The following is a 15,465-nucleotide window of genomic DNA, read 5'->3' on the forward strand; positions in this document are numbered from 1 at the left end:
GACTTCCAAAGATCAAGAAAAACTTTAGCACACCCTTTACTGTGCCCAATGAAGCGTTGTAATTAACAGTAAGTGGTCAGGGTAAAGGGGAGCGGTCGGGGGACTTTTCGGGAAATCTTACCACACACTCAAGATGTATGAGGGAGCTATGTAATTCTTTTATAGTAGTATATCAGGGAGTCAGAGGGGGGTCACTTCCCAGCAAGGCTATCACAGTCCCGGAGCGAATAGCAGGCGGCCTTGCCAACATGCTAAGTGACCCAAGCTTGTTCCATGGTCGGGGGGCGTACAGTCGTGGCCTCGCCAACTCACTGAACCGACCGGAAGCGATGCTCAAAGGTCAGGGGGCTCAGACGGGTCCTGGAGCCCCACCGGGTTGGACTCCTCCACTCTGCCCCATTTAATGTCCCCTTTTTCTGCTGGTAGCATCCGTGGATGCCTCTCAGCACACACAGGCCTTCACTTCACGCAACACTGTATCAGAATATTTCATGAGAAGGCCCCAGGCCTTAGCAAACTCCCACAAAATTTTTTGTCCAGAATGTTTTTTATTTTTTTGGTGTAACCAACCAGCTATGTCTTTTGCAGGGACTTCCTCTAGCCACCATATGCAGGCTAGGGCATGCACTTGATTGTTCTCTGGGTATTGCAAATGCCTAGAAATGTGAACAATACTAATTTTTTGGACGAGCTTTTATCATAAATATCTTCCCACAATTTTTGGCCCCCTAAGAGCTTATTCCTAACATTTCATTGTTTTGATGCCACTGGAATGTCCACAATGTTAGTCCCTTGAAGACTACCCAGCTGTCAGTACACATGGCCAGTGGGCCTGGATCCTTTGACATTACCAGCTCTTTGGCTTGTAATTCTGCCCACTGACTACTTTGCCCTTCCCCAGCCTCCGTTCAGAAGGTTTCTGTTTTAGGCTGGTATGTGACAGCCCACCATCCAGAAGGCTGCCCTCAACTTGCTTGTCAGTATACTAAGCTTCCTCTGGAATGGGTGATCGCCCTTCTTTAATGGAGATGGGGTAATAGCCAGGTGTTCCATGGGTAGGTTGTTAGTGTTTACAAATGATTTCAGTCCCGGAAGTTGTAATCCCTGGCTCAAGGGACTTGTGGTGAGCTTACTGTGCTCTGTGAGTAGGCTCTCCATTTGGTCATGGTGACTGAGCAGCTGAGCTGTGAGGTTTGTGTGAGATGTTGTGGCTCACCCTACTAGAGGTGAATTAGCATGTACAGTCGCTGATCTTACTCCATGACTGGCACCATCACCACAAGAGCTTGATAGATGGCACTGACCTGTTATTTGATGGGGCTCACGGTGGGCTTTGGTATCTTTCCATATCTGATATCAAATGTCAATGGGAAGTCGAGCTTTTCACTGTTGCTACCAAAGCCTCCAAGCATATCCTTCCGGGATACACTTTACATTCAGTTCACAGGGAAGAGTTTCATTTAAAATACCCAGCACCTTGACTGTGCCCAGGCACTTTCGGCAGCACTGAATGCCTGTTGGTACTCCCCTGTTGAGTCCCATGGGGATCCTTTTTTGTACAAAGGGCACATATCTCTGCTGAGTGGGGGAATAAACACTCTAATACCCTAATAATGGGGCCAGTGGTTGGCTTGGTGGTTGGGGGCGCTGGACTCCCATGTGGCCAACTGCGGTTCAAGTCCCAGACCTGGCCGATTGCTTTCTCTCTCTCTCTCTCTGTCCCTCTCTGGTCAAATTAAAACAAATAAATATATGGATACATGAAATTAAATAAAATTATTCTTGAAAAAAAATATACTAATAGGCCCAGTTATTCCTGTAACTGTTTAGAGGTATCGGGGTGTGGAAAAGCTTGCATTTTACTGATTAACAGTGGACAGCATTATTTTTTATCTTACTAGACCAGATAACTCCCAGGAATTTGACACACAAACCAGGTCTTTGCAGCTTGTTTTGATTTACCACCTATCATGTCCCCTGTAAATGTTCAACCAGCTGAAGCATAGCTTGCTCAAAGTCTAACAGAGTCATAAATTAGCAGAGTGTCGTCAGCACAGTGAAGGAGAGGTACTGAGGCGGACCACCTCCAGCTTTCCAGATTTGGGCAATTATTCTATGGCACGATATGGGGCTGTGTAATTACCCCTGCGAGAGTGTGTTTAAAGTCCTTTGCTTTCTATCTCAGGAAAATGTGGATTGATCTTCACAATCTGTATGAACATCAATGTTAAAAGAAAGCACTAGCCAAATCTACAACAAAACAGTATGTGGCCACTTGGTCCAGGATGTCAGCAATGTTGGGAACAGCAGCATGGAGAGAGGGTCTAACTTTATTTAATTCCCGGTAATTGACAGTCTCTTCCAAGAGCCATCCGGCTTTTTTTTTTTTTTTTTTAGAGAGATTTTTGCTATAGGGCACGTGCAGTTGCTGGAGAGACAGAGACAGAAAGATGAAAAGTGAGAAATCGCCCCCTGTGGGGGTGTGTATGTGACCAATTTACAATCTCTCCTCCTCCTTGGATTTTGGGCATGCATACAAACGTACCCGGTGTAAGTTTTAAGCTGCTGGGTACAGGACTTTGAACTATGAATGGCCACACAGGAGTCAAGCACCTTCACCACTATGCCACCTGCTGGTCCTGCCATCTGGCTTTTTTACTGGCCATACCAAAGGGTCATAAAGGCTGGGGGCTGGGCAGATTATGTTAACCATTTTAAAAAAAAATATTTTTAATTTTTGCTATGGATGCTTGTGTTTGCTGGAGAGGAGAGAGAGAGAGACAGAGACAGAGACAGAGACAGAGAGAGAGAGAGAGAGAGAAGGAAGGAAAGGGAGCGCAAAAAAATATTTTTAATTTTGCTATGGGATGCTTGTGTTTGCTGGAGAGGAGAGAGAGAGAGACAGAGACAGAGACAGAGACAGAGAGAGAGAGAGAGAGAGAAGGAAGGAAAGTGGGACCGCACCCCTTGCTTGGAGTGGGTATGGCCATACCACAATCCCTTTTCCTCCATTTTTCTCTTGGGTCTGTGGGGATGCATGCACACATGCTGGCATGTTTCTCAAGCTGCCACGTCTTGTAGCTGAAATCCACAGTTGGCCATGTGGGATTCAGCCATCTTAACCACCATGCCATTCATTGGTGCTGGATTATGTTAACTTTTGTCAACTCCCATATGTTTTTTCCAATTTCTTGATGTCTTACAGAATTGTCTAATAGCCACCACCCACTGTGGTATTGGTAAGACCACGGGGTGGGGCTTGGCATGCTCTCTTATCAGAACTTTAACAACTCTTACCCTCAAGCAGAATTTACCAGTACTAGTCTGTAGGCATAATTCCTATGACACATCTATTCTCAGTGTATATTTTTTGATAGGAGATATATACACCTGGTAGGGCCTGGAGAACAGCTGGCCAGTACAAAGGGTGACTGTAACTCTCCACATCTTAATGGACATGCACCATCCCCATCTATGGGTGATATAGATTCATACTGGATCACCATATGTCAGAGTGCATTCATCTCCATTGTCTACTAGGGCAATGCCCCATTGAATACTCTCTGGAGTCCAATTTATAGTGAACTCAATATTTGACTGCTGATCCATGGGGAAGGCTTGTATGTCCTCTACATCTTGGCCAGTCCCCTATGCTTGAGCCTAAGACCAGGACTGGAGAATACTTTCCTTTGAGGGAGTGCTAGCTCTACCAGGGAGCCTGATAGTCCTCTAGCTCTTCTCTTAGCATATCCTGTAGCTTGAGTGAAGGGGTCTGCTGGGTAGTGGTCCGTTCTAACACTTGAACCTCTGGTTTCTTTTCTAGGAGAGGTTGGTAGCATTTCTCTTTGGGAAGCTCTTCCACATTCCCACCAATACCACATTAGATTGTTTGTCTATCTTATCAAGATTCACCCCTGCCTTAATTAAATCTACTCACATTTGTTTATGGGTCACCTAAATAGGACCTTCGTCCAGGTCTGTTTACCCTTCTGTTTTTCCTTTACCGTGTATAGCCCGTGCCTTTGGTAAGCTCTGTTTCCCCTAGATCCTCTAAAACTTGTACAGCTCATTGCACACTGCCTCCCGTTATCAGAGAAAGCACCAAGACAAAACTTCTGTTCATGAGATGAAATGCACTTCCTCCGGTCTCCTAAAGAGATCCACATATATTGCATGACACATACCTAGTTCCTGGAAAAAGTCTAGGAGCTCTTCCATGGTGTCTCACCATGGGTGAGCAGATGGCAGGTCTTCTGCAGTAGGTCAGGCTACCCTATGGCCAGCGATAAGCTGGGGAAGCAATGAAGCATTCTCATAATGTTGACCAGTCCTGTGCATGTGCTGCTCTAAAGAGGGGTCATTAGCCACAGAGGTCATTTTCATGAGTCTATCTCCCAAGAGCACTATTGCATCAGCTCCTGTCTCTAACAGACCAAACAGCCATCACACCACACTTTCTTTGCTTTTCTACTGGAATTTAGTGGCTAGTTCCACTAATTCCACAGAGGTATGGGGGCATGTGCTGGTATGCACGTATTTTAAAGGTGGCAGCAAGAGGTGTTGATCTTCTCTGTCTGGACTTTCCTGTTGGGTGTTAAGCTTTTGAGTAGTCACAGGGTGTGCCTGTATTTCTTGGGTCTGGATATTTGAATGCTCCTCTAGATTTAGAAAGTTTTCTTGCAGGATTTCATGGAATAGATGATCAATGCCATTATTAGTTTCTTCACCTTCTGGGATATCGATTATCTGGATGATTGGGGGCTTAATGTTGTATTTCTCATATAGTATTCTAATTTTTTAGGATTATTTTCTCAGTTTTTTTTTTTTTCTAGATCAGAGGTTTTGCCTTCAACATACAAGATTTGATTTTCTGCATGGACTAATCTGCTTTTAATTCTTTTGAGGGAGGTTTTGATTTCCTGAATGGCAGCCTTCATCTCTAATAGCTCCATCAGATTCTTTTTTATGGTGTGTATTTCCTCTTTCAGGTCATGGAAGAACTTCAACACCTCCTGGAACTCGTCTCTTTTCTCCTGCATCTTCTGGAATTCATTATCTCTCAGCTCTTGCATCTCATTCAGTTTTCTCACTATGAATATTCTGAATTCTCTACCAGACATTTCCACGAGTTCTGTGGATGATGAGGGATTGTTCTTTTCTCTTAGAGGAGAGATATTTTCTCGGTTTCTCATGTTTCTTGTGCTTCTGCGGTGGTTTCTGGTCATTCTATGACAAAATCTCTTCTCCCCTTGTCTGAATATTTCGGGAGTCTAGAAGATGGCTTTAGAGCTTAGCTTCCTGAACAGGCCCAGACACCTCAGCATTAAAATGGCTTCTTGTCTGAATCTATAATGTCTAAAGATTACATCAATTGTGGTTACATCAATTGTGGTAAAGATTACTTTTCTATCAACAAGGTATGTTCTTTTTTTTTTTTTTTGAAAGATTTTTTTGCTATAGGGCACGCATGCTTGCTTGAGAGACAGAGACCGGAAGTGAGAAATAACCCTTCAGTGTGAATGGCCATGCCCCAATTCCTTCTCCTCCATTTCCCTCCTGGGAGTTGGGCACCATGCACACATGCCTGGCATAAGTTTCAAGCTCCTGGATATGGGGTTCAAATCACGTTGGCCATGTGGGAATCCAGTGTCTTAACCTCTATGTCACCCACTGGTTCCCAAAGTATGTTCTTTAAGCATGGCTGCTGGAGTTTTGTGAGATTATGCGATGGGAGGTATGCATTCTTCAGGAAATGACTCTACTGTGGCCCACTCCTTAGAGGAGGAGGGGATCACATTTCTATGGAGTCAGCTTAGGCCAGAAGCTGACCCCAGGAGGGGAGAATGTGAGAGAAAAAAATGTCAGTAGATAGTGCATTTCCCATAGTGTAAACACTAGGAGTCAAAACCAAACTTACTGATGCGCAGTTTCATTTTATTTTATGCTGCCACTTAATTTAAGGCATTCTTTAAAAAATTATTTATTTAATTTTATTTCTCATTATTACTATTATCTTTTCATTCACCAGAGAGAGAGGGAAAATGAGAAAGTAAGTTGCCAGGCCTGAGACTTGAACCATGGTCGGCCATGTGGGAGTCCTATACCTTAATCACCACATCACTTGCTGACCCTTAAGACACCTTCATCAGGAGAGTTCTGCTTACATTTACTCTTAGGTGGATTCGAAATATGTGAGCTTGACAAAATCTTTGCAAATTGTAACACAAAGGATACTTCAGTCATCATCATCATCATTATCACTCTCAAACTGCTTATTCAGAACTCCTTTGAGTTCCCAGAGGATGGGCAAAAAACATTCTTTCATGCATTACAAACATACTTTATCATATTGTCATGCCAACCAATTTTACTTTCCCAGAACTCCAGAATGGTACCTCGTTATATGCCCTAATTGAACCACTTCTCCTTTTCCAAAAGCCATTTCCATTCTTGATTGGTTCCTTGATCTGGCTCCTTCCCACGCCTTGCTGCCTCTTCTTGCCCATGTTCCTTTCTTCATTGATTTAACCTTGATTGAATCTGAACAGTCTCAATAGTGACTCCAAGTATACTATATCCATTCCCCATTCCCGTACCCTGTTCAACACCCTCGTCAATCCTAATTCCACTTCCTGTGATTGAAATGATTACCTGTCAGACATTCTTTAATTTTAGGACCACAGTCTGCCTGTTTCTAACATGTGAAGCTTTCACATAGCCACTCAGATATTACAGATGGTACTGGGCAATGATGAAACAGCTACTTGGTATCAATTTATGAGTAATGAGTTTTTAAAGAGCTCTTTGGACGTCAAGGTCATTTCTTAAGCTTTAGATTTTGAGACTTCTACAGCATAAAAATCCACCACTGAAAGTGATGACAAAAATGTTCTCTGAGCCAATATACAGTTGAGAGGGCATTCCTATTAGATTTATTGTGTTATCAGAAAAGTTGGGACCAGCAGTTGGCATAATGGCTGTGTTGTTGAACTCCCATGTAGTCGACTATGGTTCAAGTCCCAGACCCTGTGGCTTAGACTGACGCCAGGCACTTGCGTGTGCGTGCATGCCCAAGATCCCAAGAGGAGAATGGAAGAGAAGGGATTGTGGTACGGCCATCCCCTTGAGGGGTGATTTCTCGCTTTCTGTGTCTCTGTCTCTCTCTGTCTTTCTGGAGAGCGCATGCGCCCTATAGCAAAAAAAAAAAAAGAAAAACAAAAGTCATGACCCAATTTTGCACAGAAAAAAATATATGACTTTTCTGACAACCCAATATTTCTTTTATTTAGGTTTATTGATTATTATTATTTTAATTTGCTACAGGGTATGTGTGCTTACCAGAGAGAGAGACAGTGAGAGAGAGAGCAAGGGAGAGAAACAAAGTGAGAAAGCAGGTTGCCAGTTCCAGGACTTGCACTGCAGTCAGACATGTTCAGGATCTTAACCACCACACCGACCTGCTGGTCCCAACTCAATAGTTTTTTTACTTAACGCAGAGCTCTGGTGAAATACTCTCCAACTGTTCTCTGGTTAAATTATTAGTGTTCTTTAATATTTGGCAAGTACACATGTTTCCTGTTTTTAAATTTGCCTTTTATAAATTCAGAAAATAGAATAATGTTTTAAAATAAAATCAATGAAAGGCCTAAGGCACTAGAGAGTTTTTTCTCAGCAGCATGAAGGAAAATGGTTCCAAGCAAGAACAGTGACATGTTTACCCGAGATGACAACTGTCTATTCTACCCAAGGACTTGGAGCCCTTGTGAGGCTGCCTGGTTGTCCAGAAAAGTTGCTTTATGGCTCACCCAACAGACCAGCCTCCCATGCAGCACTCCATATTTAAAAATTAGCCTTCATATCTTCTTCCCAACAGGCAGCCTCAGCTGAAGAAAGGAATTTCAGTTTTTATTTACTCATTCTTTCATTCATTCACTCAGCCAATAAGAATTTCAGTTCTCTGTTATATGCCGAGAACTGTGCTTGGTAGTGGGAATGAAAAAAAAAAAAAAGATATGGATCCCTTGTGTACTTTAAGAACTTATAAATTAGTAGGAGAGTGAGCTGGGGGAGCTCTGAGTCTGAGAGAACTTGCCTATAAGGATTCCAAAGAATGCACTTGGAGGTCTAGCAGGGGAAGACATGAGTTTATTTACTTGTATAAGCAGGACAGGATGCTCCACTGATGGCTGGATAGACAATGGTCCATGCCATTACTGAGCACAGGCTCAGATTATATATGTTAAAGTCAAAGAGTGCATACATCACCTATAAGATCACAGATTCCCTGTATCCAATGTATGTTGTTCAGAGCACACAACAAAAGGTTAGGTTACTGGGCCAGCGGGTGGTGTGGGGGTTAAGGTGCTAGCTCCCACATTGCTGGCTGGCTGCCATTTGAGTCCTGGACCCATTGACTTGAAAATCATACTGGGCGTGTAAGCGTGCATGCCCAAAATCCCCACAGGAGACTGAAGGAGAAGGGATTGTGGTATGGCCAACCCCATAGGGGGATGACTTTTCACTTTCCCTTTCCCTCTGTCTTTCTCTGGCCAGCACATATGTCCTATAGCAAAAATTAGGGGGGGGTGAAGAGATCAGGTTATCATTGGCAGAATCACCAGAGTTTGTGGATTAATTTAGTGCCTCCAACCTTGGGATGTGTCAGTGGGGGGTGGGAAGTGAGTGTGCACACCTCCAGAACAGCTCTGCCACGAGCCAGTTCCATGAGGTAAAAGACTGGTCATGAGATGTTCAGGAGGCTCAGCCCAGACCAGCAGTCGGGTCTCAGGAAGATAGGGTGAGAAGGGAGGAGGAGAGCTCAGTGTGTGGAGCCTACCTGCACTTTACCCTGACACCAACTCTTGCACCACCCTCACAATCTTCGTGCTTCATGCATCTTCCACCAGTTCCCTGGCGTGGGCGTGTGAATCAAGGATTTCGTCCAGATTCCAAAGTTAGAATAGAGGGCACATATTCCAAATAACAGCAAGGAAATTAAAGCTATAAAATCAATAAACAATTTCTTCCAAAAGGAGCTAAAGGAGCCAAAACAAGCAGAAAAGGGGTTCTAGCGACGCCAAAATGCATTTTCCATGGGGTTGACAGCAGGAACTTGGAGCACACCCACATGGAGACTCGTTGTGTACTCCTACATGGGTATGGCCCATACCAGCCCATCGCAGGAATGAGTTCCCAGCCCCTAGGCTTAAGGATGACAAGACAGATGTTTTAATGGCACAAACAAAGGCAAATCTCTATTGTTAGGCAATATTCAGACAGCATTTCTGTCTTGAGACAAGAAGTAACACTCTGGGGAGTTTTCCCAGTCTAGTATACCATGCCAGATTGGATCCAGAGGCACGTCAATCCATTACATAGGAAGTAAGAAGAGGAGGCCTAAACAGCTGCATGGTGATTATTAATGGGTCCTTAGCAATAGTATCTGAGCCAGAGTTGTGGGACTTTATAGTGTTAGCCCACTTACCCATAATTTTGGGGTGAATGTCAAGACTTTGGGTAATCCCCATCTTTAGCAGGGCTAAGAGTGAGCACCAATGGTGACTGAATGTCCTCAGTTCCAATGGAAGGTATTATCCCCTGGTTGTACTTCCTAAGCTGGCAGCAGCAAGTTATTCTCTGCCCCCCACTAAGGTAGGCTGTGGTGTGGCCTCCTGGGTATGAATCTGCAGTGGTATGCAAGTGGCCCAAGGCTGGAAAGGCATATCCAGTAGTGCTGGCTGCCAGCCAGTGGCCTGCTATTTAGAATATGCAGTTTCATGCAGTCATATGGTCCACCCCTGGAGAGAACGCCGATCCGTCTTCAGAGCTTTCTTCCGCATCTCGTTGTAGTGTTCTCTGAGGCCAGTTCCTGTGGGGTTCTAAGAGAAGTGAAAACACCGGTGTGTGTTTATTCAATACATTGCTAACCCTGATGTCCAAGAAAGCGCATCCCTCGATCACGTTCTATGGCTTCTGGTGTTCTGTAAATGGCACACAGTTGCAGTACTCCCTATGTTGTAGTGTGCTGAGTGGCCTGTTGGCTTGGGAATGCTCGTATAATGCCTGTGGTAGTGTCCACACAAGTCAGTCCCAGTACGGGAGGGGTTTGATATAGTCTATCTGCTACTGGGTCAGGGGTTTCCTGCTCCTTTTGATGTGTCCTTATTCTGTTGGTAACTTGCAGGGTGGTGTTCTGAACACACCGGACATTCCCTGCCAGCTACTATTATACAATGTCTAAATATTTCAAGAGGAGTTCCCAGTCTTTTGTCATTTCCCATAGAATCATTTTTTTTGTTTGTTTTAAGATTTGTTTTATTTAACTTTATTTATTTATCTATTCCAATTTGACCAGAGAGGGGAAGAGAGAGAGAGATAAAGAGTGAGAAAGTGAGAAAACAAGCCACCAGTCAAACCGTGGTTGACCATGTGGGAGTCCAGCATCCTTAACCACTACGCCACCTGCTGTTCCCCTGTAGAATCTTTTGCCCATCATGTTTCATTTTCCAGTGATGTGACCCTACAACATCTTCGGCAGGGGCTTCTTTTGGTCCTTAAATGCGCTGCATTGGCCTCGTCATTGCTGGGACTTTGAAGGATGGAGTGGCCAGACATGTGATAAGTTGTGATAGTCTTAGGTCTTGCTAATCTCTTAAATGTCTTGCCACATGTATTGCCCTGGCAAAGATTTGTTCCGAACGTTCCATCACTGTTGGTGCTAGTGTGGCCACAACTTAAGTCTTTTGGAGACTTCCCAGCTATCTGTGTAGACAGTCAGGAGTCCCTTTTCCTTAGCAATCACAACCCATGCAGCTCTTAGTTCTGCCCACTGGCTACTTTTACTTTTGCCCTCCTCCGTCTGGATGTTGTCCATGGGTGGCTGATATGCTGCAGGTCTCCTGGGTTGGCCGCCCCTAGCAGATGCCAATCCATGTACCAACCATCATCTGGCATGAGAGGCATTCTGTCCTTGTGGGAGAAGGGACTAGAGCAGGAGCCTCTACTGGAGGGGGACTAGTGTTCACAAGTATCACGGGTCCCAAATACTGTTGTTGCTTGTGTTTTAAAGGACCGGCATTGTATCAGGTATGCTTGCCACTTGGCACAGGTTATTGTCTGAATGACTGAGCTCTTTTACTTGTGGGACAGGTCATGTATCCACCCTGCAATGTGGGAGGGCTGTCCTTACTATCATCAAGGCTTGACCTGTTATGGGCTCAGTAGCTATCAAAGCTTGACAAACAGCATTCACCTGTTGCTCTGAGGCTGTATCTGGTATCTGCTCCCTCCCACATTTGTGACCAGAACCCAGTGAGGAGTGGACCTTTCTTCTGCTGTTGCCAGATTCCCCAGATTGTTCCTCCTGGGTCAGACATTAACATCTAGTTTGCAGGAGAGTGACTAACTTAAAATGCCCATTGCCTACACAGTGCCCATGGTGCCTTTGGCTGTGCCCAATACCTATTGACACTTCTTATCTAATTCCATTGAGTTCCTTTCTTTGTCAATTTTTAAAGGATGGACTAGTTGAGTTAAATGGGGGATAAATACCTGCCAATAACTGAGCAACTCCCCAATGTTTCTGTAGCTGCTTAGGAGTAGTAGAGCAGGGAAAGGTTTGCATCCTATCGATGACAGCAGATGGCATCACCTTCGTTTTATCCAACCAAACAACCCCCAAGACTTTGACATATAAACCAGGTCCTTGTATTTTGTTCTGGTTTACAGCTCATCCCTGAGCTTGTAAATGCTCCACTAATTGTGGGCAGCTCATTCCAGTCTGGAAGAGAGTCAGAGGTTAACATGATATCATTGATGTAATGAAACAAAGACAATGTATTTTGCTTAACTCCATGTACCATCTTTTTTTTTAATTTTAAAATTTTTTACCAGAGAGACAGACAGTGAGAGAGAAAGTGAGAAATCATCTCCTAGGGAGGGATGGCCATGCTGCAATCCCTTCTCCTCCATCTTTCTCTTGGGATTTTGGCTACACGTGTTTATCCACCCAGTATGATTTATGAGTTGCCGGGTTCAGAACTCAAACTGTGGCTAGCCATGTAGGAGTATAGTGCCTTCACCACCACACCACTTGCTGGTCCCACTATCCTTTTATTAAAAAAAAAATTTATTTAATTTTATGATTATCATTATTCTTTTAAAATTTACTATAGGGCACACGTGCTCACCAGGAAGAGACAAAGAGAGAGAGAAAGAAAGCAAGCCACCAAGCCTGGGACTCAAACCACGGTCAGCCATGTGGAAGTTCAGTGCCCAAGTCACCACACCATCCACTGGCCCCCATCTGGGTTTTTTATTGGCCAAATGGGGTAGTTGTAAGGCCTGTGAGCAGCGCGAATAATATACATTTTAGTGAATTCTTTTTTTTTTTTTTTTGGAGAGGTTTTCGCTGTAGGGCACGTGCGCTCGCCAGACAGAGAGAGAGAGACATAGAGACAGAAAGTGAGAAATCACCCCCCAGGGGGGATGGTCACGCCACAATCCCTTCTCCTCCATTCTCCTCTCGGGATCTTGGGCACGCACGCACACGCGCCCAGCGTGGGTTTTAAGCCACCGGGTCCGGGACGCGAACCGCGGTCGACTATGTGGGAGTCCAGCGACATAGCCATTACGCTAACTGCTGGCTCCCAATTTTAGTGAATTCTTGTGTTGTCTTCCCGATCTTCTGTCCACTAGGCAGTTTAACTGTCACCACCTGGTGGGAGGTGGGGAGGACAAGTGAAGGGTGTGTAGCATGTCCACATTTAACAGCCTTCTCAACTCATACCCTGAGGTGGAACTCAGCACTAGTTTGCAAACACAACCTTTGTATATACTCCTTTATTGGAGATGCATAAGCCTTGTATGGGCATGGAGGTCATCACCCAATATTCAATATCAGAGTTACTCTTCTTTGTGTTTCCTCCATAACTATCTTGTTGCAGTTAAGGATCCCTTGTGCTTGGTGGCGTTAACATACATTAGCATGCGTTCAGCCTTGTATTGAGTAAAGCAAGAATCCTTGTTACAGGTAGTTAGCCAGATAGGAACAGAAAGTTCTGAGATAATGGCAGAAAGACATCTGCCTCATCAATTACAACTGATCATGGGTGACAACCGGACTCCTCTGGACTCTCTCTTCCCTCCCTGCACAGGAAGGGAAAGCTTAGCTCACTTTATTACCTAAGTTTTCCTTCAACAGATCTAGAAAAGGTTATTATCTTCCTTCCTGCCATTCCACATATTCACTCAAGAATTTTCTGGGAGGCTTGGTTAGCATCACACTTCCCACTGGGATGATAAACCGATATGGGCAAAATTGTCCCTGTGCACATGCTCGCATCTTGAAAGTCCACACCAGGCATGCATATGAAGTCCCCAAGCAGGCAATAAAATGCCCTTATCTGACAAGAAGTATACAGGCACAGTGAAAGCCCATGAAATCAAACAAAAGAGCCAGCTACAATGACAAACCTTTCCTCCTGAATGTTCATGACAAGACCCTACCCTAACCCTAAAGTATCACCTAACCCTATTCCTAATGCGGTTGTTCTCTGACAGCTGGGTATACTCTATACCCAGTAGTCTTTCCAGTATAGGGTATAGTTTTCTGTTAAAACTTTCTCTTTTCTAGTAAAAACTTCTCTTTTCCTACTTTACTTCTGTTTGTGACTTCATTCTGTATCTCTGGGCAGGTCTCTAGCCTTAGAGGCCTGGATCTCAAAGATCCAACCATTTCATACAACACTTCTCAGCTTCCCCATCCAGTTACACTCTCTCTACATTTTTTGATGTCCAGTGTCTTGCAAACTCCACGTGTGGCCTCTAATCTATGGAGGAGATTCACATTTCCTGGGGCTTGTCCTCCCCTGTGCTAATGCCCAGGTTCAGTGAGGTGGATTGTCTTCTCAGCTAGGGGAGCACTGAGAGCAGCATATTCCCCATTGTCCCAGCAAATGGAGTTATCATACAAGACATCCTGGAGGTGGAGGGGAGGAGCACTGCTGGTCTTGCCTGGAGTTCATTCCAGGACTCGGACAACAGTCCCCCCCAACCCGCCCCCGTCCCCCCCACGTAGGGCCTGGAAACTTTTCTTTCAGCAACTGTTTCTGTGGGTTGGAGTTGGTTTTACTGTCTGATGTGTACAGGAGTCCTGGAGTAGGCTTTGCAGAGGAGGCTTTGGATAACCTAGAGAAATGTCTGCTTTCAGGGGTGGTGGTGAGGGGAAGGAAAGGATCTGTTTTTCTCTCTCTTCTTTTAATTTTCTTTCTTTTTTTTTGGAGAGGTTTTTTGCTGTAGGGTGTGTGCACTCACCAGAAAGACAGAGAGAGACAGAAAGCGAGAAACAACCCCCTAGAGGGATGGCCACGCCACAATCCCTTCTCCTCCATTCTTCTCTTGGGATCTTGGGCATGCCTGCACACACACCCAACCCGGCATGAGTTTAAGCCGGGTCTGGGAATCTAACCGGGTCTGGGAATCTAACTGTGGTTGACTACATGGGAGTTCAGCAACATAGCCATTACTCTAACTGCTGGTCCTATTTTCTTTTAACTTTCTAAGACTCATTTTTTCAGATATATAGCAGGCCCTCCCCTTGCTAAGCTACTAAAGTCCAATTAGGGTTTTCTGCCTTACAATATATGTTTTCACTTTAGCTCACCCCTCCCCTTTTTATAAAATTTACTGTAGAGTATGTGTGCTCACCAAAGAGAGATAGAGACAGAAGGAAAGTGAGAAAGCACTCCTGAGAGGGTGCTTTCTCCAGAGGGGATGGCCACATTGCAATTACTGCTCTTCCTAGGGTTTTGGCCACACACGTACACCTATGTGCCCAACTTGTTCTTCAAGCTGTCAGGTCCAAGACTTGAACCATACAGTCAGCCATGGGGGATCCTGCTGCCTTAACCACTATGTTATTGGCTGGCCCTAGCTAATACCTGATGGTACCTTTAAATTTTAAATTTTAGAACTGAGTTCCTGCCAACAAGCTTAGGAGGAAGAAGAAAATGATGTTTGTCCAGTTTTTGGTTAAGAACTTGCTTTGTGGGACCAGGAGTTGGCATAATGGCTATGTCTCTGGACTCCCATGTAGTTGACCACAGTTCGAGTCCCAGACCCGGTGGCTTAAACTCATGCCAGGCGCGTGTGCGTGCGTGCCCAAGATCCAGAGAGGAGAATGGAGGAGAAGGGATTGCGGCGTGGCCATCCCCCCCTGGGGGGGTGATTTCTCGGTTTCTGTCTCTTTGTCTCTTTCTGGAGAGGGCACTGCCCTATAGCAAACAACAACAACAACAACAAACAACGAAAAAACAAAACTCTCTAAAATAAAATAAAAGAACTTGTTTTGTGTGAAAATATGAAAGGACTTCAAAAAGTTCATAGAAAATAAAAGTACAGGTTATTTTGTTGCAAAAAACTTTTGAAATTTATGTTGGGGAATTCCTTCCCGGCTGCGGCGGCTCC

General features: G+C 44.6%; 1 protein-coding gene across 1 annotated transcript in view; it reads left to right on the plus strand.

Annotated features, from left to right (window-relative positions):
* The window catches only part of LOC106733180 (leucine-rich repeat-containing protein 37B), a 75,683-nt gene that overhangs the window by 2,445 nt on the left and 57,773 nt on the right, over positions 1 to 15,465 (plus strand). The gene's annotated exons all lie outside the window — the stretch shown is intronic.

The sequence above is a fragment of the Tupaia chinensis genome, unplaced genomic scaffold (assembly GCF_000334495.1).
Source record: "Tupaia chinensis unplaced genomic scaffold, TupChi_1.0 Scaffold000330_1, whole genome shotgun sequence".
NCBI lineage: Eukaryota > Metazoa > Chordata > Mammalia > Scandentia > Tupaiidae > Tupaia > Tupaia belangeri.